General features: G+C 45.9%; 1 protein-coding gene across 2 annotated transcripts in view; it reads right to left on the bottom strand.

The window, feature by feature from the left end:
- RABEPK (Rab9 effector protein with kelch motifs) overlaps window positions 1-25,141 on the bottom strand; it is a 222,849-nt gene that overhangs the window by 197,601 nt on the left and 107 nt on the right. The window lies entirely within an intron of this gene.

The following is a 25,141-nucleotide window of genomic DNA, read 5'->3' as shown; positions in this document are numbered from 1 at the left end:
TAGCCATGGAAACCCGAGAATTACTGGGTGTCCCGGGGGACGAAATTACATCAAACATTAAAATTTCTTGATGCATTGCACCCAATAGGACAGAGAGTGGTTTGGATTTGTGGGTAATAAGCCCGCCGCCCAAAGGATTGCCACCGGGAGTGGTTACATCAAGTGGAAATTTCTTAGGAACGACAGGAGTTTGAAGTATCTTAACCAGTGCTGCGTCAAGGAACACACCGCCAGCACCAGAATCAATAAAGGCCATGGTGGAAAAGCACTGGTTTGCCCAGGACAGGAAGATAGGAATTAATAGCCTCTCTTGAGGAGCATTCAAAACGGTCTGGCTTATGGGAACTCCTCGATTACCCATTAAGCCTGGCAGTTTTCCGGCCAAACAATAGAACTATTCTGCTTGCCACAATAGAGGCAGAGGCCTAGGGACCTGTGTTTACTACTTTCATCACTGGACAAACGTACCGCCCCTATGTCAATGGCTTCTTCTACAGAAGAGATGGAGAGAACAAGCACAGGCTGTGGAGAGGGACGGTGATCCACTCTGCGAGGATTATACTGTTTATTGTGCTCCCTCTCTGCTTAACCTTCAGAGAAGCAAGCGTCTACCCAGATACAAAGATTATTAAAATTCTCCAGAGACTCTGGGATCTCTCGTTAGGTCAATTCGTCCTTAATGCGTTCAGCAAGACCCCTGCGGAAGGAAGCCTTAAGAGCGTTATCACCCCAGGAGGTCTCTGCTGTCAACATGCGGAATTCAATAGCATAGACGTAATAGTGCATTTACCCTGATATAAGTCCAGGATACTAGACTCCGCCGCAGACTTCCTGCCAGGCGCATCAAAGATGGTTTCAAAAGTCTTAGAAAAGGCGGAGAAATCATTCAATAAGGACACTCTTTATCCAGAAGAGGAGACACCCAGGTCAAAGCTTTGCCTTTAAGTAAGATAATTATGAATGTCACCTTAGCCTGTGCAGAGGCAAAAACAGAGGGCTGGTTCCTAAAGTGCAACCAGCAATGATTGAGAAAACCCTTGCAATCAGTAGGGTTATCATCCTACTTTTCAGAAAGAGGTATCCTAGGAGCCTGCGGACCCGCAGCATCCACCATGGCAACTGATTCCCCAGCCACAACCCCTTGAATGATAGGGGCAGCAGGACTGGGAACATGCTACATGGAGGACAACATAGTTGTGATGGCCACTAGTTTCTCCTCCAACAACTTTACCTGGTTAGCCTGTAGGCCCAGTAGTTGTCCCTGAAGAGATACTGCCTGCACCAACTCCTTGAGGTCCATCTGGCCTTAGTATACTGTTAGTCCTGCCAGAGACACCAACCGCTCCTCCGGTTTCCAGACCAGTAGTCTTGTTATCCCGGTATCAGGTGGAGGAGCGGATAGGGTCCTGCAGCCGAAATATCAGGACCTCAAATGACAGTGCAACCAGCAAACATACGGAACAACTAATAAGAAAATGACTCACGGTTTGAAGTAGGTTGGGAGCCAGACCACAAGGGAGCGAAGTCCAAAAGAGTAGTCAAGTGCACCCAGTGGCTCAGGCAGCAGGGAGACGACCCAGAACACACAAGATCATCAGATCGACTCCTGGCCACGGCGTGACAACCAGCCTTTGGACTCGCCCCTGCAGCCAGCTTTTAATCCAGGTACTCACCCTATGGTCCATACCTACGTACCTTAGTTTGTACAGTAAACGTTTGTGGGGAACTGTATCAAATGCCTTTGCAAAATCCAGATACATCAGATCCACAGGCCTTCCTTTATCTAGACGGCAGCTCACTTCTTCATAGAAGGTTAATAGATTGGTCGGGTAAGAGCTATTTTTCATGAATGCATGCTGATTACTACCAATGATACCATTTTCATTACTAAAGTCTTGTATATAGTCCCTTATCATTCCCTCCAATATCTTACATACTATTGATGTTAGACTAACCGACCTGTAGTTCCCCCAGGAAATATCTAGGCCCTTATTTAAATATTGGTACCACGCTGGCTTTTTCCCAATCAGCTTGTAAGAGAAGTTCAGCTGGACCCAAACTGGCTTTAATGGGCATGCGCAGGCACATTAGCACGTGCACAAGAAATGTGTGTGTGCGCATGTGCGAACATGCGTACCCGCCTTCGCACACGCGTGCACGCATTGGCGCCAAACGGCCTATTTAACATGAACAATGACAGGAGCACATTGCTAAGTGGTCTTTCAGCTTGATCCTCTGTGTTCCGGGACCGCTCCTGCCTTCTCATCCAGCATCACAGTGTTCCATTTCCAGGTGCCTATCCGGTGATCCACGGCCATCGTTTTCCTGCCAAGGCGAAGCTAGTGCCACCTGCTATACCGACCCTCGTGTCACTCTGTGCCTTACACCACCTGTCATCTCATCTCATCATGTTATCTCTACCAGGGGTGTTGGACAGGAGGTGAAAGAGAAGCCTCCTCTACAGCTCGATATGTCGAGATGTCGGAGACCGAGAGAGGGGCTTCGCCTCTAGAGATGCTATGCCAGCAACTTGCCACGCTTACCCAAGCAGTCAACTCCCTGCAAGAGGGCCATTTCCCGCTAGAAGGTCGCATCCAATCCATGGCCTCCACCTCAGCAACCCCTGCACCTGTTGCGGTCTCTGGTCCCTCCTTGCCTGAATGGGCCTTATCTACACCTACAGTGGTTATACCACCAACGGAAACCCGGGTACCTGCCCCAGCATGATTTTCAGGTGACCGGCACAAGTACTGGGCTTTCAGGAACTCATGTGAACTATACTTTGCTCTGCAACCAGGGACTTTCTCCCTTGAATCCACCAAGGTGGGGTTTGCAATCTCTGTGCTTCTCGGGGGAACCACAGTCCTGGGCCCATTGTCTTCTGGAACAGAACAATGCAGTCCTAAACATGATCTCATCATTCTTCAAAGCGATGGCTCAGTTCTATGACGATCCCCAGCAATCTGCCACGGCTGTAGCAACCCTACATGCACTGCAGCAAGGCCGCCGACCTGTCAAAGACTATGTTGCAGAGTTTCGTAGGTGGGCCTCCGATACAGGCTGGAATGATGCAAGCAAAGACACCCTTCTTACCTGCCAACTAGCCAGCCCAGCAACTCACATACATAAGCAGCAATGCTGTTGCATTGAATCAATAAAACTTGTATATTCTATATAAATTCAAGTAATAAATTAATTTTAAATTAATTCTAACTTAACTTAATTTATGCGAGTTGCTGGGCTGGCCGGTTTTTATCTCTTCCTGGGAGCTGCGATATTCACAGAGATTCCGCCCATCCCCCCCTTCTTGCTATGGAGCAGGTGTTTGGGCGGGTTCCCTCCTGCTGAGCATTGGCGCCACGCCTCGCGCCGTGAGCGTGACGTCATTCACATGGCGCCCCGGCATTGGCTGCGCATTGCACTCTGTGCACATAAGGCATCCCTTCGGGAGCAGCCCCTGTTCAGGATTGCCTGTTTTGTGTAAAGCAGCGTGGCGCTGGGGGTGCAGTGTGGACTTATCTCGGTTTCCAATGTGATACTCCTTCTTTGATCTGTGGACTCTATCTTTTTACCTTCCATTTGGATTCCCTTTCTGTAATTCACACATGTAAGTTACTCCTAATATTCTCTTTACATCCCCCCCCCTTCCCTTTCCACCTCCCTCCTCTTGGAATTCTTTCCTCATTCTCCCTTCCACTTCGTACCCCACATTTTATTCATTTGGGTTTCCACCCTTTGCTATTTCCTAGCAATCCTTTCTATTTTCACATTCTCTGCACATTCTTTGGGACTGTGCCCCGATTTAGAAATCCAGCCACGCATCTATACCACTACGCACTGTTACACATGCAAACACATTTTCTGCACCTCCTTGATAGATCAATTGGTGGGTATAAATCCTTCACTATTTACCCTCCTATTACATTCACTCTTCCTTTTCCACTTTTATTGCCAATTCGTGCTTAGTCCGCACATGTTGCACCCCCTCAGCTCCTGGGAGAGTCGCACTTCCAGCCATGTCCAGTGATCTACATCAGCATGCAATAGTAAATTTGAGCGGCATTGTAAGTTTATTATTTAGATCTTTTTTTTTTTCCTTTCAATACCATACCATTAACTGTATCCCGTGATATATATTTATACATATATTTTGCAGATACACAATATATACCTGCCCCTGATGAAGTAGAATACAGTCCACAGAAATGCGTCGGGCCTACTTTGATGCAATTCAGTAATATGTATCTACAGCCTTACTATACAGTTGTTCATGCAATTGTGCGTTTTTGTTATACGCACTTCAGCTCACATTTACAATGTTTGTCATTTAACCTCGTCTTTTTTATTAACTACTTGCCTTCTGTGCACTTAAACACCCTTCCCATCCAGGCCAATTTTCAGCTTTTAGCGCTGTCACACTTTGAATGACAATTGCGCGGTCATGCTACACTGTACCCATTTGAAATTTTTATCATTTTTTTCACACAAATAGAGCTTTCTTTTGGTGGTATTTAATCATCTCTGGGTTTTTTATTTTTTACAAAAAAAAAGAATAAAGACAAAAAATTTTGAAAAAAAAAAAAAAGTTTTTCTTATTTTCTGCGAGTAAATTTTGATAATAAATTTTTCTCCTTCACTGATGTGCGCTGATGAGGCGGCACTGATGGGCACTGATAGGCTGCACTGATGGGCACTGATGAGGTGGCACTTATGGGCACTGATGAGGTGGCACTTATGGGCACTGATGAGGAGGTACTAATATGCCGCACTGCTGGGCACTGATAGGCGGCACTGCTGGGCACTGACAGGTGGCACTGCTGGGCACTGAGAGGCGGCACTGACGGGAGGCACTGATGGGCACTGGCGGATGGCACTGGACACTGACAGGTGGCACTGATGAGCGGCACTGATGGGCAGCACCATCAGTGCCCACACTCAGTGCCCATAGTGCTGCCAGTCAGTGCTCATCAGTGCCTAGATGAGCAGGCACTGATGGGCACTGACTAGCAGCACTATGGGCACTGATTGTGGGCATTGATGGGGGGCACTGATGGCGGGCACTGTGGGCACTGATGGGGGGGCACTGTGTGTGTGTGTTTTTACCTTGTGTAATCAGGGCACTGGTGATCGGTGCCCTGATTACATTCTCCTGTGTCCCCGGCGCTGTGAGGCTCCCCCTCCTTCCTCACACTGCAGGCTCCGTTTACATATGAGATCATCGCTCATTGGACGGCCAGATCACGTGGTGAATGGCCGCTGTGATTGGCCATTCACCACGATCTGTGATCGGCCGTGTCCAAGGGACACGGGCGACACAGATTTTCCCCACAGCGCGCTCGCGGGAGCGCGCTGGGGGTGTGTCACTGGGAGGCCGTTTAAAAACGGCCTCCCGAAAATTCGAGTCCGCGCTGCAGCCGTATATAGGCTGTAGCCCGGATGGGTAGTGGTTAATGTTACATGTGTTGTGATTGTTATTGCAATAAACATGTTTTTAATCCAATTGGCTATGTCACACGCCTCATTTAAAGTCTCGAACTCCCTCCTCTTTAGCTACAAAAGACTTGCTAGAAGACACCTCTCTGCTCCTCCTTCCTCTGTACCAAGTGAGCGTGTTTTTAGTGAAGTGGCAGCAATATATGAAAAAAACAGAAGCAGTTTAACAGGTGAACATGCTGCAATGTTACGCTTTCTGCACTATAATATTGTTCTACTTAACTGGGAGCATTGAAGTGTAGTGTCCACTGTCTAGCTTTTGCACTGCAGTAGTGATCTAAATGTAATCATTGCAGTGAGTGCACTGCAGCAGATTATGCCATTTTTCTGTTTTGGGAAGCCTTTAATACATTTTTATTTTTCAAGCACTTTAGGTTTCACAGTTGTCTACTTCTAGGCCTCGTTCGTTCACAGTCACACCATGGTATAGACCGAGACGTCAGTTTTGCTGTGCACGTTCTGCAAGTGCACTCAAAAACAATGGTTCTTCTCTTTACTCTTCTCTATGTGCCCTGTTCAGTGTCCACATCACACACCGTGCATAAAAACTGACTGAATCGCGCATGAAAACTGATGTGAAACATGTCTCTGCAAGTGAAATCTGTGCGGTTTAACCATCAGTTTTCATGCAGGCATGTATGGTGTGAAGAACGAGCTCTATAGGGTTATGGTTAAAAAAATGTATTGGGGCAAAGAAATGTTTTGGGGAGATTTTAATGGTACCTTCCTAGAAAAGGAAAAATGAATCCAATTACATATAAACAAAAAATAACATTTTATTAGAGAAGATTAGGGTTGAGCGAACACGGACTGTATTATTCGTGTTCGTACCGAATAATTGGATTTTTGTTACCCGAACACGGACCCGAAAACTTTACTGTATATTCGGGTAAAAATCCGTGTTCGGTCATTTTATTTCCGGGTTTTGTATGCATTGGCGCGCTTTTCATGGCGGGCTTTCAACAGCCAATCAACAAGCGTTTAACTGGTGTGCCTTAAGCCATCCCAGCCATGCCTACAAATGTATTAGTAGCTGTGATTGGCCATCTGAAGCATGTGACCATGTCTTTATAAGTTCGAGAGTCCCAGCGCGCTGCGTCATTCTGCTGTAGATTAGGGAGAGAGCACACATCATACGTGCTGGCTGCTGATTAGGGACAGACAGGCAAAAACCATTTGTGTCCGGATAGAATTGAGGGACAGGTCGGAGTGTGTTAGGCAGGGCGAGTTGTAGGGCATTTTAGGGCGAGGCTGCTGATTTTTAGGGTCAGTGTTCTACAACCGATATTGCTGTGTGTGGGGGGGGGGGGGGTTTGCAGTGAGAGCAGAGGAGGGAGAAAAGTATTTTTCTATCAGTCACTGTGTGCAGCGTTTTCCCTTCAGTGCTGTGCTGACTGTGATCATACACTGCTGTGTTCAGTGTTCACATGTGCTATTATTGAGAGATTTCAAGTTATACACTTTTTTCTATTCCACTATTCAATATACACCCTTGGGTTAAAAAAAAAATAAATTGTGGCATAGTCTGTACTAATCTAGTTAAAATTGAAAAAGGGGAATTTTTTTTTCCCTCCATAGCCTGCAGCAGAGCTGGTCCACATCGATTTTTCTGTGTGTGGGGTGCAGTGAAAACAATCTTTTTTGCCCACTGAGGAGGAGGGAGAAAAGTCTTTTTCTATCAGTCACTGTGTGCAGCATTTTTCCTTCAGTGCTGCTGTGCTGACTGTGATAATACACTGCTGTGTGTGTTCACATGTGCTATTATTGAGTGGTTTCAAAAATCATACACTTTTTTCTATTCCACTATTCAATATACAGCCTTGGGTTAAAAAAATTAAATTGTGGCATAGTCTGTACTAATCTAGTTAAAAATTACACTTAAAAGGGGAATTTTTTTTTTTTCCCTCCATAGCCTGCAGCAGAGCTGAATGATATAAGACACTGCTGTTCACATGTGCGATTGATAAATCACACCAATTTTATATCATATTTTCTATTCCGCTATTCAATAAAAACCTTTGGGTATAAACAATTAAATTGCGGGATAGTCTGTGTTGGTACGTGTGAGATACACCTTTCCAATTTTTGGGGTTCATCTCATACTTCTGAAGATTTGAGGGTGCTGAATGTTCCATACTCCTACTCCTCATCCTGCCTTTAGGGGTACAAAAAATAGTAATTGGGGCCTAGTCAGGTTCTGTACGTGTGAGATACATACACCTTTTTTTGATAATATTTTCTATTCCGCTATTTAATCTACACCTTTGGGTAAAAACAATTAAATTGCGGGATAGTCTGTGTCGGTACGTGTGAGATACATACACCTTTTGATATCATATTTTCTATTCCGCTATTTAATCAAAACCTTTGGGTATAAACAATTAAATTGCGGGATAGTCTGTGTCGGTACGTGTGAGATACACCTTCCAATTTTTGGGGCGCATCTCATACTGCCGAGGATTTGAGGGTGCTTCAGTCTGCCTCCTGCCTGTTCCGAACTCCTCCTACTTCTCTTCCTCATCCTGCCTTTAGGGTACAAACAAATTGTAATCGGGGCCTAGTTTGTGTTTGTACGTGTGAGATACACCGTTTTGTAAAATTTGTCCTATTCCGCTATTCAATATACACCCTTTTGGAGTGTAAAAAATTAAATTGCGGGATAGTCTGTATCGGTACATGTGAGATACACCTTTTTAAATTTGTTTGGCGCATCTCCTTCCACCGCCAAGGATTGCAGGGCGCTTCAGTTTGCCTCCTGTTCCCAACTCCTCCTACTCCTCTTCCTCATCCTCCCTTTAGGGTACAAAAAATTTTAATCGGGGCCTAGTCTGTGTTTGTACGTGTGAGATACACCGTTTTTTATCCTTTTTCCTATTCCGCTATTCAATATACACCCTTTTGGGGTAAAAAAACATTAAATTGCGGCATAGTTTGCATATTTGACTGTGAGATACACCCGTGCAATACTGTTGTTGTTTTGTTCCGCTATTCAATAAACACCTTTCTAGGGCAAGATCTTAAATTACAGAAATATGAGGAGACCGTCAAATAGGGGCCGTGGCCTGGGTCGTGGTGCTGCTGGTAGAGCTCCTGTTGCAAGGAGAGGACGTGGTCGATCAGGAAAGGACAGGAAACACATTCCAAAACTTAAATAAAAGGCGGTCCCTTAGTCCTCACCTTCAGTATTTCATGAGAACCGTAGGACATTCTGTAAAACATACATATATAGATATATATATACACACATATTATACATAATACAAGACAAACCGGGTGGGAATCCGGCTGTCCTGGAAGACTACTAGAAAAGGAGTTACCAGTAAGTATAACTCAGCTTTTCTCAGAAACGTCTTCCAGGACAGCCCATGAGACGATGAGGAAGAAACTTACCAGTCTAGGGAGGGACTACTGCCTGGAGCACCTTTCGACCAAAGGCCTGTTCCTGAGAAGAGAGGAGGTCCAGGCGATAATGTCTAACGAAGGTCGAAAAGTTAGACCAGGTAGCTGCCTTACAGATTTGGTCTGGTGAGGCACCGGCCCTTTCGGCCCAAGATGTGGACAAGGCTCTAGTAGAGTGTGCATTAATGAAAGGTGGAGCCACATTTTTCACTATATAGGCTTCTGTGATAGCCTGTTTTATCCACCTTGCTAAAGTAGGCTTAGAAGCTTTTTCCCCTTTATGGGAGCCGCAAAACTGCACAAATAAGGTATCACTTTTCCTGAAGGTTTTAGTCACCTCCAGGTATTTCAGAAGGGCTCTTCTGACATCTAAACAACTAAATTCTTTTTCTTTTTCGTTATTTGGGAATTTACAAAAGGTAGGTGGTACTATGTCCTGAGTCCTATGAAAGGAAGAGGCTACCTTGGGTAAAAACCCTGGATCTTTTTTTAGCACAATCCGGTCATCAAAAAATCATGAGAAAAGGTTCTCTGATCGAGAGAGCCTGTAATTCACTTACCCTTCTAGCTTTTAGGGTGAGCAATTTTACTGATAAAACTTCCAAGGGTTCAAATGGACTGGATACCAAAACCTGAAGCACCAGGGATAGATTCCAAGCTGGACACGTTTTTATCACGGTCGGCTTTTTTCGGTCAATTGCCCTAAAAAAATTATTTACATTTGGATTTTCCCTAAGGGAAAACTGAAGTAAAACGCTAAGGGCGGCAGCCTGTACTTTCAAAGTCCCCGGGGAGAGACCCTTGTCGATGCCCTCTTGAAAGAATTCCAAGATAGTTGGTATATCTGGAGATTGTCTCTGATTCTCCGCCATCCAAAAATGGAATTTCTTCCATATTTTCATATATTTTCCTTGTGACTGGCTTTCGACAGCTGATCAATGTTTTGATCACTTTGTCTGAGAACCCCTGAGAGCCTAGTATCTGTTCCTCAGATACCAAGCGGTCAGGTTTAGGGTTCTGAGATATGGATGGGCCACCGAACCCTGTGTCAATAGGTCCTGTCTCTAGGGTAAGGTTTTTTGGAGGTTTTGCAGCCAGTGCCTGAAGGCGTGCAAACCATGGCCTTTTGGGCCAGAAGGGGGCTATCAAAATTATCTCTGTGTCTTCCTGGATGATTTTCTGGAGGACCTTCGGGATTAATCTGACCGGAGGGAAGGCATAACAAAGCTTGAACTTGCAGGGGTTGGCAAAAGCGTCAATGCCTAAGGCCTGATCCCCCTGAGTTATGGAGAAGAATTTTTCTGTTTTCCTGTTTGTCTGGGCAGCAAATAGGTCCACTACTGGAAGGCCCCATGAGGTTGCGATGTTTACAAATACCTCTGGGTTGAGGGACCAATTGTCCCGATTCACCTGGTGGCGGCTGAGATGGTCTGCTAGACCATTCTGTGTCCCCTTCAGATGGATAGCCGAGATGGATGTTAGATTCAGCTCGGCCCAGACAAAAATCTTCTGTGCTATGGACTGTAGACCCTGACTCCGAGTACCTCCCTGTTTGTTCAGGTACGCCACAGTTGCTACATTGTCTGACCGAATTTGTAGATGACTTCCCTCTACCTCTACCTGAAAAAACTCGAAGGCTTTCTGGACCGCCATAAGTTCTTTCTGGTTCGATGAGGTTTTTATCTGTGATGGGGACCATTTTCCCTGCGCCCACTTGTTCTGAAGATATGCACCCCATCCGGAAGCGCTTGCATCTGTGGTAATCCTCTGTGACACTTGGATGGCCCAGCCTAGCCCTTTTGATAGGTGAAGAGAAGATCTCCACCACCATAGAGTTCTTTTTATTTTGGTGGGAATCTTTACTTTTTGTTCCAATGGAACTTGGCCGTCCGTCCCAACTCCTTAGTAAAAATTTTTGGAGGGGACGTTGCTGGAATCGTGCCCAGGGGACCGCTGGGAAACAGGAGGTCATCAAGCCTATTACCCTTGTTATGTCCCTCAAAGAGACCCATAAATTGGTCTGTAGAGAGGCTACCATCTGGTGCATCTTCCAAATCTTGAGCTGTGGGATAAAGATCATCTGATCCCGAGAGGAAATCTCGTATCCGAGGTAAGTTACTCTCTGTGAGGGTTTTAGGCAAGACTTTTGCCTGTTGATGATCCAGCCTAGTGAAGTCAGAAACTCCTGAACTATCAGGAGGTCTGCCTTCAGTTTTTGATATGACTCTGCCACTACCAGGATGTCGTCCAAGTAGGGGGTGATCATGATGGACTTTAGTCTTAGCGGGGCTAGTGCTTCCCCCAGGACTTTGGTAAAGATCCGGGGGGGCTGAGGATAACCCGAAGGGTAGTGCCTGAAATTGGTAGTGTTTGACTTCTGGTCCTAACCTCACTGCCAATCTCAGGAATTTCTGGTAAGACTTGTGTATCGGGATGTGAAAATACGCATCTTTTAAATCCAGGGTTGCCATGTAACAACCTGGATACAATAGGTTCCCTATGGAGTATATTGATTCCATGCGAAAATGTTTGTATGCTATTGAGAGGTTCAGATTGCGTAAATTCAGGATCAACCGATAGCTCCCTGAAGGTTTCCGTATAACAAAGATGTGAGAATAAAACCCTTTGCCCTGTTCTTCCTTGGGGACTGGGATTATCACCTCTTGATCTAATAAGTCCCCTAACTGGAGACTCAGGGTGGCGGCCTTGGTTAGATCCCTGGGCAAACATGTAATCAAGGTTCTTTCTGGAGGCTGGAGACAAAATCCCAGCTTGTGCCCTCTGCCCATCAGGTCCAGAATAAAGGGGCTGGAAGTAATTCCCATCCACTGAGGGAAGAAGGCCCTTAATCTCCCTCCCACTCTGAGAAGGGAGTCATTGGGGCTTGTTGGGGTGTTGAGGAGGGTTAAACAAGATGTTTCCCCTCCCCCTACCTTTATGCCCAGTCCAGTGCTTCTTGAAAGTTGGCTGAGGCTCACTAGATCTGTGTCGGTACGTGTGAGATACATACACCTTTTGATATCATATTTTCTATTCCACTATTCAATCTACACCTTTGGGTAAAAACAATTAAATTGCGGGATAGTCTGCGTCGGTACGTGTGAGATACACCTTTCCAATTTTTGGGGCGCATCTCATACTTCTGAAGATTTGAGGGTGCTGCCTGTTCCGAACTCCTCCTACTCCTCATCCTGCCTTTGGGGGGTACAAAAAATAGTAATTGGGGCCTAGTCAGGTTCTGTACGTGTGAGATACATACACCTTTTTTTGATAATATTTTCTATTCCGCTATTTAATCTACACCTTTGGGTAAAAACAATTAAATTGCGGGATAGTCTGTGTCGGTACGTGTGAGATACATACACCTTTTGATATCATATTTTCTATTCCGCTATTTAATCAAAACCTTTGGGTATAAACAATTAAATTGCGGGATAGTCTTTCCAATTTTTGGGGCGCATCTCATACTGCCGAGGATTTGAGGGTGCTTCAGTCTGCCTCCTGCCTGTTCCGAACTCCTCCTACTCCTCATCCTGCCTTTAGGGTACAAAAAATTGTAATCGGGGCCTAGTCTGTGTTTGTACGTGTGAGATACACCATATTATAAAATTTTTCCTATTCCGCTATTCAATATACACCCTTTTGGAGTGTAAAAAATTAAATTACGGCATAGTCTGTATCGGTACGTGTGAGATACACCTTTTAAATTTGTTTGGCGCATCTCCTTCCACCACCAAGGATTTCAGGGAGCTTCAGTTTGCCTCCTGTTCCCAACTCCTCCTACTCCTCTTCCTCATCCTCCCTTTAGGGTACAAAAAATTTTAATCGAGGCCTAGTCTGTGTTTGTACGTGTGAGATACACCGTTTTTTATCCTTTTTCCTATTCCGCTATTCAATATACACCCTTTTGGGGTAAAAAACAATAAATTGCGGCATAGTTTGCATATTTGACTGTGAGATACACCCGTGCGATACTGTTGTGGTTTTGTTCCGCTATTCAATAAACACCTTTCTAGGGCAAGAGCTTAAATTACAGAAATATGAGGAGACCGTCAAATAGGGGCCGTGGCCTGGGTCGTGGTGCTGCTGGTAGAGCTCCTGTTGCAAGGAGAGGACGTGGTCGATCAGGAAAGGACAGGAAACACATTCCAAAACTTAAATAAAAGGCGGTCCCTTAGTCCTCACCTTCAGTATTTCATGAGAACCGTAGGACATTCTGTAAAACATACATATATAGATATATATATACACACATATTATACATAATACAAGACAAACCGGGTGGGAATCCGGCTGTCCTGGAAGACTACTAGAAAAGGAGTTACCAGTAAGTATAACTCAGCTTTTCTCAGAAACTTCTTCCAGGACAGCCCATGAGACGATGAGCAAGAAACTTACCAGCCTAGGGAGGGACTACTGCCTGGAGCACCTTTCGACCAGGTCCAGGCGATAATGTCTAACGAAGGTCGAAAAGTTAGACCAGGTAGCTGCCTTACAGATTTGGTCTGGTGAGGCACCGGCCCTTTTGGCCCAAGATGTGGACAAGGCTCTAGTAGAGTGTGCTTTAATGAAAGGTGGAGCCACATTTTTCACTATATAGGCTTCTGTGATAGCTTGTTTTATCCACCTTGCTAAAGTGGCCTTAGAAGCTTTTTCCCCTTTATGGGAGCCGCAAAACTGCACAAATAAGGTATCACTTTTCCTGAAGGTTTTAGTCACCTCCAGGTATTTCAGAAGGGCTCTTCGGACATCTAAACAACTAAATTCTTTTTCTTTTTCGTTATTTGGGAATTTACAAAAAGGTAGGTAGTACTATGTCCTGAGTCCTATGAAAGGAAGAGGCTACCTTGGGTAAAAACCCTGGATCTGTTTTTAGCACAATCCTGTCATCAAAAATCATGAGAAAAGGTTCTCTGATCGAGAGAGCCTGTAATTCACTTACCCTTCTAGCTGAAGTTATTGCCACTAAAAATAAAGCTTTTAGGGAGAGCAATTTTACTGATAAATCTTCCAAGGGTTCAAATGGACTGGTTACCAAAACCTGAAGCACCAGGGATAGATTCCAAGCTGGACACGTTTTTATCACGGTCGGCTTTGTTCGGTCAATTGCCCTAAAAAAACTATTTACATTTGGATTTTCCCTAAGGGAAAACTGAAGAAAAACCCTTATTACCCTTGTTATGTCCCTCAAAGAGACCCATAAATTGGTCTGTAGAGAGGCTACCATCTGGTGCATCTTCCAAATCTTGAGCTGTGGGATAAAGATCATCTGATCCCGAGAGGAAATCTCGTATCCGAGGTAAGTTACTCTCTGCGAGGGTTTTAGGCAAGACTTTTGCCTGTTGATGATCCAGCCTAGTGAAGTCAGAAACTCCTGAACTATCAGGAGGTCTGCCTTCAGTTTTTGATACGACTCTGCCACTACCAGGATGTCGTCCAAGTAGGGGGTGATCATGATGGACTTTAGTCTTAGCGGGGCTAGTGCTTCCCCCAGGACTTTGGTAAAGATCCGGGGGGGGGGGGGGCGGAGGATAACCCGAAGGGTAGTGCCTGAAATTGGTAGTGTTTGACTTCTGGTCCTAACCTCACTGCCAATCTCAGGAATTTCTGGTAAGACTTGTGTATCGGGATGTGAAAATACGCATCTTTTAAATCCAGGGTTGCCATGTAACAACCTGGATACAATAGGTTCCCTATGGAGTATATTGATTCCATGCGAAAATGTTTGTATGCTATTGAGAGGTTCAGATTGCGTAAATTCAGGATCAACCGATAGCTCCCTGAAGGTTTCCGTATCACAAAGATGTGAGAATAAAACCCTTTGCCCTGTTCTTCCTTGGGGACTGGGATTATCACCTCTTGATCTAATAAGTCCCCTAACTGGAGACTCAGGGCGGCGGCCTTGGTTGGATCCCTGGGCAAACATGTAATCAAGGTTCTTTCTGGAGGCTGGAGACAAAATTCCAGCTTGTGCCCTCTGCCTACCAGGTCCAGAATAAAGGGGCTGGAAGTAATTCCCATCCACTGAGGGAAAAAGGCCCTTAATCTCCCTCCCACTCTGAGAAGGGAGTCATTGGGGCTTGTTGGGGTGTTGAGGAGGGTTAAACAAGATGTTTCCCCTCCCCCTACCTTTATGCCCAGTCCAGGGCTTCTTGAAAGTTGGCTGAGGCTCACTAGATCTCTGCTGTTTGCCCCTGCCACGGAAATTATTTTGGGTATAGGGGTACTTTCTCCTTTCTGGGAATGCCTTCTTTTTATCAGCCGTGCGTTCCAGAGCCTCTGTTAGGCCTGGGCCAAAAAGATGGTCGCCTGTAAAGGGAAGACCACAGAGGCGTGATTTAGAAGTAAGGTCCCCTGACCATGCCTTGAGCCATAGGCTTCGTCTGGCTGTATTAGCCAAGGCTAAGGTTTTTGCTGCCATTCTTACCGCCTCGGCTGAAGAATCCGCTAAAAACCCCACTGCCTGAAACAGGAGTGGAAAAGATTTTACAATCTGTTCCCTCGGTGTTCCGGCAGATAGATGAGATTGTTTTTGAGACAACCATAACTCTAGGTGTCTGGCTATGCAGGTGGATGCCTGGGCTGGTTTCAGACTCATAATAGAGGCTTCCCAAACTCTACGTAATGTGGTGTCAGTTTTCTTATCCATGGGGTCTTTTAGTGACCCTGAGTCCTCAAATGCCAAGTCTGTTCCCTTGGATATTTTGGCAAGAGGGGCATCCAACTTGGGGATTTTGTTCCAAGGCTGCTCCTTGCTGTCGTCAAATGGAAACCTTCTTTTCAAGTTTCTGGGAAAAAAAGGTTTCTTGCCAGGTGAATTCCATTCCGGTTTGATTGTATCCAACAGGGAGCTATGCACAGGAAACACTCTAGCTTGTCTCTTATGGCTGGCATACATAAGGTCATGTTTAGAGAGCTGCACCTTCTCCTCCTCAATTTCCAAAGTGACATATACCGCTTTGAGTAGATCGTCCACATCCTCCAAGCTCAGTTCAAAATTGGAGTTCCCATAAGAAATCCTTTTAGGTTCCTCTCCTGACCCGGATCCCTCAAAAGAGGAATGGGAAGACTCTGATTCCTCCTCCTCAAAGCCCTGTGTTTGCTTGGTCAAAGATGCAGGGATCTGAACTTGGGTAGGAATCTGGGTTGGTGCCTGCATTTTTTCTATAAGAGTTCTAAATGAACTGAAAGTACTTGTCAGTTCATCTCTAACCAAGGAAAGCATCCTCTGAGTGGAGACCGTAGGGTCATCCCTGACCAAATTCTCTATGCATGTACGGCACACTGTTTTGTTCCAAGTGGAACTTAATTTTGCTCCGCATACTGCACATTTCTTTTTGGGGGGTTGTGGTTGGACCTTGTCCTGAGCCTTGGTCTAAAGATAGGAAACAAAACATACATTCTTTAATTTAAGGATTTTGTGCCCCCCCCCTCCTCCCTCCACCTCGTGGACAGGAAAGGAAATAGTGCTCTCGTGCTCTCTTTTAACCGACCCCTTACAGAAAAGCAGAGGAAGGGAAAGAATGCGGAGTCCCTAACAGGTATATGCAAATAGGGTGCACACATCATCCCCCTTGCTTACCTGAGAGGTGCCGATGCCAGAGCTGACTTCTACCGCCTGTGCGGTTACTGCCGTGGGGTTCATCGCTCTGTCTGGTGGTCCCAGCGTGTGCCGTTTCACCTAACACCGGTCGCCCATTTGTCTTCTCTGTTCGCGCCTCCGGAAACTGGAACGAGGGTTTCCTGGCGCCCGCGGATGTCGTCACTGCGCCGGAAGCAACGTGTGTCACTTCCTGTGAGGCCAGAGTGGAAGCGCCTGAGTTCCGCCCCCTCCGTTTTGGCACCAACTTCAAACTTTTTCGAAGTCGGCGGGCCACGGGTACACAGCAACTGCTGCTCCAAGGACCCCGCCAGAAACGGAGCGGACTCCCCCTGCGCTCCACCTGACAACATCTACGGTCCTGCCAGTGTGGCCAAGAGAACAGGAGACAGCGGTCAGCCCCTATTGCGGCACTTAAGGGGTACCGCTATGGGCAGGAGAAGATGCATCTTTTTCCAAGTCTTTCCATGGACAGTCCAGGAGACCGGGAGCTTCAGTTCCAGGAACATGTTACCCCCTGTCCGGAGGAAACACTAAATACTGAAGGTGAGGACTAAGGGACCGCCTTTTATTTAAGTTTTGGAATGTGTTTCCTGTCCTGGGGGAGGAGCCCTAAGGTCTCATGGGCTGTCCTGGAAGACGTTTGAGAAAATATTGTTATTTTTGCAAAATTGACGCTCTTTTTTTGTTTATAGCGCATGATCAAAAAAAAAAAAACACACAAATCGCACAGGTGATCAAATACCACCAAAAGAAAGCTCTGTTTGTGGGAAAAAAAGGACGTCAAATTCGTTTAGGTACAGCGTCGCACGACCGCGCAATTGTCCATTAAAGTCATGCAGTGCCGAATCGCAAAATACCCCCTGGTCTTTCAGCAGCCAAATCCTCCGGGGCTTAAGTGGTTAAATTCCCCTTCACTGAAAGGTTTGTTCCCTATGCTAGGGTCACCTGTAGAGTATTTGTACATTGATATCATATCCCCTCTCAAGCGTCTCTTCTCCAGAGAGAATAAGTTCAGTGCTTGTAGTCTTTCCTCATAGCTGATGTCCTCCATTCCCCTAATTATCTTTGTTGCCCTTCTCTGGACTTTCTCCAGTTCCAGCACATCCTTCCTGAGGACCGGTGCCCAGAACTGGACAGCATACTCCAGATGTGGCCGGACCAGAGTCTTGTAGAGAGGGAGAATAATGGTTTTGTCTCTGGAGTGAATCCCCTTTTTTATACATCCCAGTATTCTATTGGCTTGGCATCACATGCCATTGCTAAGCTTGTTGTCTACCAGTACCCCCAGGTCCTTTTCCATCCTAGACTCACCCAGAGGTTCACCCCCTAGCGAGTAACTTGCGTTCCTATTTCTGGAACCCAAGTGCATTACTTTACATTTATCAACATTAAACCTCATCTGCCATGTAGTTGCCCACCCCATTATTTTGTTCAGGTCCGCTTGTAAGGTTTCCACATCCTGCATAGAAGATATTTTACTGCCTAGCTTAGCATCGTCCGCAAAAACAGAGATTTTGTTTGTTATCCCATCCTCTAGGTCGTTTAGGAGTAAATTAAACAGTATTGGTCCCAGGACAGAACCCTGGGGGACCCCACTTTCCACGCCCGCCCAATCTGAGTACTCCCCATTTATCACCACCCTCTGGACTCTCCCCTGGAGCCAGTTCTCTATCCAGGTACTCATGTTATGGTCCATACCTACATTCCTTAGTTTGAACAGTAAGCGTTTGTGGGGAATGGTGTCAAATGCCATTGCAAAGTCCAGATACACCACATCCACAGGCTTACCTTTATCTATATGGCAGCTCACTTCATCGTAGAAGGTAATAGACTGGTCTGGCAAGAACAATTTCTCATGAATCCATGCCGATTACTACTAATGATACCGTTTTCATTACTAAAATCTTGTACATAGCCCCTTATCAACCCCTCCAATATCTTGCAGACTACTGATGTTAAGCTAACCGGCCTATAATACTGCGGGATATATCTCGGCCCTTTTTTAAATATTGGTACCACGTTGGCTTTTTTCTAATCAGCTGGTACCATTCCCGTCAGTAGACTATCCATAAAAATTAGAAAAAATGGTCTGGCTATAACCTGGCTGAGTTCTTTAACCACTTCCATACAGAGCAGTTACACCCCCTTCCTGCCCAGACCAATTTTCAGCTTTCAGCGCTCTCACACTTTGAATGATAATTACTCAGTCATGCAACACTGTACCCAATCAAAGTTTTTATCATTTTTTTCACACAAATAGAGCTTTCTTTTGGTAGTATTTAATCACCACTGGGTTTTTTTATTTTTTGCAATATAAGTGAAAAAAAGAGCGAAAATTTTGAAAAAAAAAAAAAATTGTTTTAGGTTCTATTATAACATTTTGCAAATAAGCAATATTTTTTCATAAATTTGGGGCAAAATGGATACTGCTACATATCTTTGGCAAAAATAACTCAAATTAGTGGATACTATTTAGTCTGTGTGAAAGTTATACAAGCTATGGTGCCAATCATTGAAAATTGATCACACCTGATGTACCGATGGCCCATCTCATTTCTTGAGACCCTGAAATGTCAGGACAGTACAAATACCCCCAAATGACCCCCTTTTGGAAAGTAGACATTCCAGGGTATTTAGTAAGAGGCATGGTGAGTTTTTTGAAGTTGTAATTTTTTCCCACAATTCTTGGGAAATTTTTTGAAGTTGTAATTTTTTCCCACAATTCTTGGGAAAATGAAGAAATTATTATATATATATATATATATATATATATATATATATATATATATATATATATATATATATATACATACATTTTTTTTTTTTTTGCACAAAATCGTCATAATAAGTTATTTCTCACACACAGTATATGCATACTGGCAATTACACCCCAAAATACATTCTGCTACTTCTCCTGAGTATGGCAATACCAAATGTGTGAGACTTTTTCACAGCCTGACCACATACAGAGGCCCAACATGCAGGGAGCACAGAGTCAGGTGTTCTAGGAGCATAAATTACATATACAGTATAATTTCATTACAACCTATCACACTTTTGAAGGCCCTGGAGCACCAGGACAATGGAATTACCCACAAAATGACCCCATTTTGGAAAGCAAACACCCCAATGTATATTCTATGAGGCATAATGAGTCTTTTGAACATGTCATTTTTTTCCACAAGTTTTTGCAAAATGTGGAAAGAAAATGAAAACTTAATTTTTTTTTTTTTTTTTTTTTACACAAAGTTGTCAATTTATAAGATATTCTAACACATAGCATGTACATAGCAAAAATTCCACCCCAAAATACCTTCTGCTACTTCTCCTGAGTATGGCGATACCACATATGTAAGACTGTCACAGCATAGGCACATACAGAGGCCCAACATGCAAGCAGCACCGTTCTGTTCTAGGAGCATAAATTACACATATAATTTTATTACAACCAATCACACATTTGAAGGCCCTGGAGAACCAGGACAATGGAAACCCCCACAAAATGACATCATTTTGGAAAGCAAACACACCAACACATAATCTAGGAGGCATGGGCTGCGGATAGGTACTCAGATGGGCTGCAGACAGGTACTCGGGTACTCTGATGGGCTTCAGAAAGGTACTCGGGTACTCTGATGGGCTAGAGACAGGTACTCTGGTATTCTGATGGGCTAGAGACAGGTACTTGGGTATTCTGATGGGTTGCAGACAGGTACTCGGGCACTCTGATGGACTGCAGACAGGCACTCTGATGACAGGTACTCGTGTACTCTGATGGGCTGGTGACAGGTACTTGGGTACGCTGATGACATGTTCTCAGGTACTCTGATGGGCTGCAGAGAGGTACTTGGGTTCTCTGATGGGCTGAAGACAGGTACTCGGGCACTCTGGGCTGGAGACAGGTACTCGGGCACTCTGGGCTGGAGACAGAGAGGTACTCGGGCACTCTGGGCTGGAGACAGAGAGGTACTCGGGTACTTTGATGGGCTGGTGACAGGTACTCGGGTACTCCGATGACAGGTACTCAGAGTACCCAAGTACCTGTCAACGGAGTATCCGAGTACCTGTCACCAGCCCATCAGAGTACTTGTCATCAGAGTACCTAATTAGCTGGTGACAGGTACTCGGTTACTCCGATGGGCTGGTGACAGGTACTTTAATGGGGTTGTGACAGGTCCTCTTTATTGGGGGGGGGGGGGCAATCAGTGTGTTTTGGTGTGCACTGTAATTGGTAACTAGCTGTTACCGCAATCTCCTCCTCACACAGGATCAGTGTGTGAGGAGGAGAACACGGTAACAGCTAGTTACCGTGGTCTCTGTTGACATTCTGTGACCGGCTGTGATTGGACACAGCCAGTCATGTGGTAGAGAGCCAATTTCATTGGCTCTTTACCCTGATCGGGGATGTACTGTGTCAAGAGTGACACTCTCCATCCCCGATCGCCACTCTGCACGGCCTTAGGGGCATGCACAAAGAAAGTGCATGTGGCCGGCTGTGAGTGACGCCCGCCCGGATCTAGGGAGTGTTCCTGCCGACGTCATTTTATATTGCGCCGCTAGGGAACTGGTTAAGGACTCTCGGGTATAAGCCATCTGGTCCCGGTGACTTATTTATGTTAAGTTTTCAAGTCTAGTTCTGAGTCTGTCTTCTGTTAACCATGAGGGTGCTTCCTGTGACATGTTATTAACATTATAAGTTGGGTTAATGTAGCCCCCCCAATTCCTTTTGTGAAGACTGAGGAGATGAATTTATTTAGCACCTTCACCTTCTCTCTGTCCTTTGTAGCCAAATTCCCCTTGTCGTCTTTTATGGGGCCAATATGTTCTGGCCTCACTTTCTTACTATTTATATACTTAAAGAATTTCTTGGGGTTTAGATGAATGCGCGGTTGCTTCTGCCCAGTCTATATCTGGTTAATTTAAATCCACCATTATAATGACATCCTTGCTGCCATTCCAAGCTGTGATAGGAGCTGACTCCCCCTCCTCCCTCTTGTTGGGGGGCCTATAGCATACACCCAATATTACTTTCCCCAAAGTACCTTTCCTTTGAAGCTCTACCTATAGGGATTCCAACTCCTCCCTAGCTCCATTCGTGATATCGTCCCTCATATTCACTTGCACATTGTTCTTGATATACAGGCATACCCCTCTCCCTTTTTTGCCCTCTATCTCTGCGATAAAGGGAATACCCCTGAATGGTTGCCAGCCAATCATGAGAGCTGTCAAACCAAGTCTCTGAAATTCCCACAAAATCAAAATCCTCCTCATACATTAGCAGCACCAGTTCTCCCATCTTGTTGGCCAAACTTCTAGCATTGGTATACAAACCTCGTAATTATGAGGCTGCACTTTCTATTTATCAGCCTACCTACCTTGGGTTTTGGATCTCTGATCACCCTACCGCTAGTGCCTCCATTAATGCCCGCTGAACCTTGCTCCGCGCTGGCTAATTTTACATCTGCACTCTCCCCCCCATCACTTTGTTTAAGAGAGCAAGAGCGTGTGTGCTCACCCCCTAGCTGCAGGCGTGCAACCAACGTAGACCTACGTTGGTTCGCACAGCAGGGCCGCCCTGCCGCAGTAAATCGGCGGTGGAGCGGTCCAGGAGTGGTTAAACCCCTCTAACTTATTGGCCTCTTTTCTCCCAGTACGGCTGCACCCTCCCCATTTAGGTGAAGTCCATTCCTACTACTAATGCTTATTTTTTTTACCACAACTATAACTTTATACTAGGGATCGACCGATATCGGCAATGCCGATACATCGAGGGCCGATATGCACTTTACCCGATATATCGGGAACAGCCCCTGAGGTTACCGATATTGCCAATATTTCGGGAAAGTGCTTGTACCGGAGTGACACCTGCAGCTAGAGGGCATTACCCCGGTACCAGCTTCCATAACCGACAGTTGGCTGTCTTATAATGACAACCGATGCGGCTGAGAAGCCGCTCGGCTGCCATTACAAGGAGTGGGATGGGACATCTCCCCCCTCCCACTGCCTTCCCGAGGCAACCAGCCTGCACGGCCGCCGGAGACCCGATCAAAGCCGCATTCGGTTCTGATTGGGTCTCCATGTAAAAACGAATTCTCTCCTTCTAGACCAGCGCTGGGTGACGTCACACAGGGGATCCTAACACGCAGGGCAGGATGCAATTTTCAGAGCTTTGATTTTCTGCTACATCGATGGAACGCCTCCGGGGGGCGGGGCATGGCTGCCTGTAGGAGAGAGTGCCCTATCTGATCAACGAGGCCACCAAGATCTATGGGGCATCTGCCAGGGCTCTCAATGCTGCCGCCTTGGTGAGTCCTATGGAGAGGCAGAGGGGAGGGGGGGGGGGGGAGCTCCTGTGTGCACAGCAGTTCGGTGTAACGTTAGAAAACCCTACCTCGTGAGAATTCCATACCCTCGTCACTTCCCGATTACATACATCATTGAACAGCTGAGCAGCATAGCAGTGCACATGCCCACAGCCCCCGAAGGTAGGGAATTCTCACGGGGTGTTATCAGCTGTTAGATTAAAACATCTCTGGTGCAACATAAAATCATCTCCGCTCATATCCCTCTCTCTTACCTGATCTCGGCTACAAAATGTAAAAGCGGCGGGTGTATGAAAATATAAATCACGGAGATCTCGGCTCCGTGATTTATATTTTCATAGACCCGCCGCCGCTTTTACATTTAGTAGCCGAGATCAGAGAAGTGACAGGGGTAGGAGCGGAGATGATTTTATGTTGCAGCGGCAACAGCTGATGTGGTGTAACATTACAAAACACTACCCGTGAAAATTCCCTACCCTCCCCCGTGAAAATTCCCTACCCTCCCCCGTGAAAATTCCCTACCCTCCAGAGCTCTGACCATGCGCACTAGTAAGCTGCTCAGCTGTTCAATGACGTAGGTGCACCGAAGTGACGAGGGTAGGGAAATTTCATGGGTATGTTTTTTTCACAGAACATCGGCTTCTAGTGGTGCCAGAATGACATCACTTCCGGGTACTTGCCGCCAGTTTAAAAAAAATGACAGCCAAACTTGGCATTTTAAATGCTTTTTAGTGCAGAGGAGAGGTTTGGGGTCTTTTAGACCCCCTGATCCCTCTACAAGAGTACATGTCAAGTGATAAAAAAAAAAAAATTGAAATGTACAAAAACAGTGGCCCATACCAATATTCAATGGCCAAAATATCGGTATCGGCAACACAAAAAACGATATTGCTCGATCACTACTTTATACTGCCTTTTGAATTTTACAAATGCAGCAATTCAGAAAATGGTTAGCCCCCATTCACACTAGCGCGACTTGTCAGACCCGGTGTTCCGTGAGAATTACCTACCCGTGAGAAAAACCTACCCCCGTCACTTCCGCTTCGGGCAGTCTGTGTAACGCGAGCAGTTACATTAAAACAGCTGTGCTGCAATATGAGTCATCTCCGCTCCTGTCCCGGTCACTTCCCTGCTCTCGCCTACTAAATATAAAAGCGGCGGCGGCTGTATGAAAAGATAAATCACGGAGCCGCCAGCCGCTTTTATATTTACTAGCCAAGATCAGGGAAGTGACCGGGACAGGAGCGGAGATGACTCATAGTGCAGCACAGCTATTTTATGTCACCGCCGCGTCGGTAGGTTTTTTTAACGGACACCGAGATTGTTTCAGACTAGTGCGCATGCGCACTAGTCTGATCCTCAGCTCTTCCATTAGGTATCCGGGGCTGTGAGCATGCGCACTGCTGCGCTGCTCAGCTGTTCCTGGCCGGAAGTGACGAGGGGTAGGTTTTTCTCACGGGGTAGGTAATTCTCACGTTACACCGGTTCACACTAGCGCGACTTGTCAGACCTGGTTCACACTAGCGCGACTTGTCAGGTGACTTGGTCGCCTGACAAGTCGCGGTGGGTCGCCTGCCATAGATTGGCACAGGACCCGTTCTAATAGGAGCGACACAAGTCTTAGAAAAAGGGTCCTGTACTACTTTGGGGCGACCTGGAGCCACCTGCATTGACTTCACAGGTCGCCCCAGCAAGTCGGGTCGCCCCTGTGTGAACGGGGTCTTAGTCTGACAAGTTGCGATCCCTCGCGGTCCAATGACTGCTACAGGACCCGTTCTAATAGGAGCGACACAAGTCGCTCCAACTTAGAAAAAGGGTCCTGTACTATTTCAGGGCGACCTCGGAGCGACTTGCATAGACAATCATTATATGAAGTCCATGCAAGTCGTGCCAAAGTCGCGGTGCATGGGACTTCACAAGTCGCCGCCGAAGTCGTACAGAGTCGTGCGCGCTAGTGTGAATGGGCTCTAAGTTTTAGCACTGGGATGCACATCCTGAAAAATACAAAAAGTGCATTTTTATATCAAACTATATAAAATCACACCAAAATAAAGGACAAATGGGGAGGAAAGAGGGACAGGGAAACTTTGTTCCAAATCATGGACAGTCCCTCGAAATGAGGGACAGTTGGGAGCTATGATCCTGGTTCATCCTACCCAGCGCTGGGCACAGAACCAACTCTCCTATTCCAACTTCCACGCTGACCGGTGTGCCCGGTAACCATGGGGACCGCGTCCATTCTTACAGCAGCGAACATTAGCATTAGCATTTGCCAATGCTAAATGTTCATTGAAAGTTCGCAAACTCCTTTCATTTAAATTCT

The sequence above is a fragment of the Pelophylax lessonae genome, assembly GCF_965119305.1.
Source record: "Pelophylax lessonae genome assembly, chromosome: 7".
Classification (NCBI taxonomy): Eukaryota; Metazoa; Chordata; class Amphibia; order Anura; family Ranidae; genus Pelophylax; species Pelophylax lessonae.
This window is presented reverse-complemented; position numbering and strand designations above follow the sequence as displayed.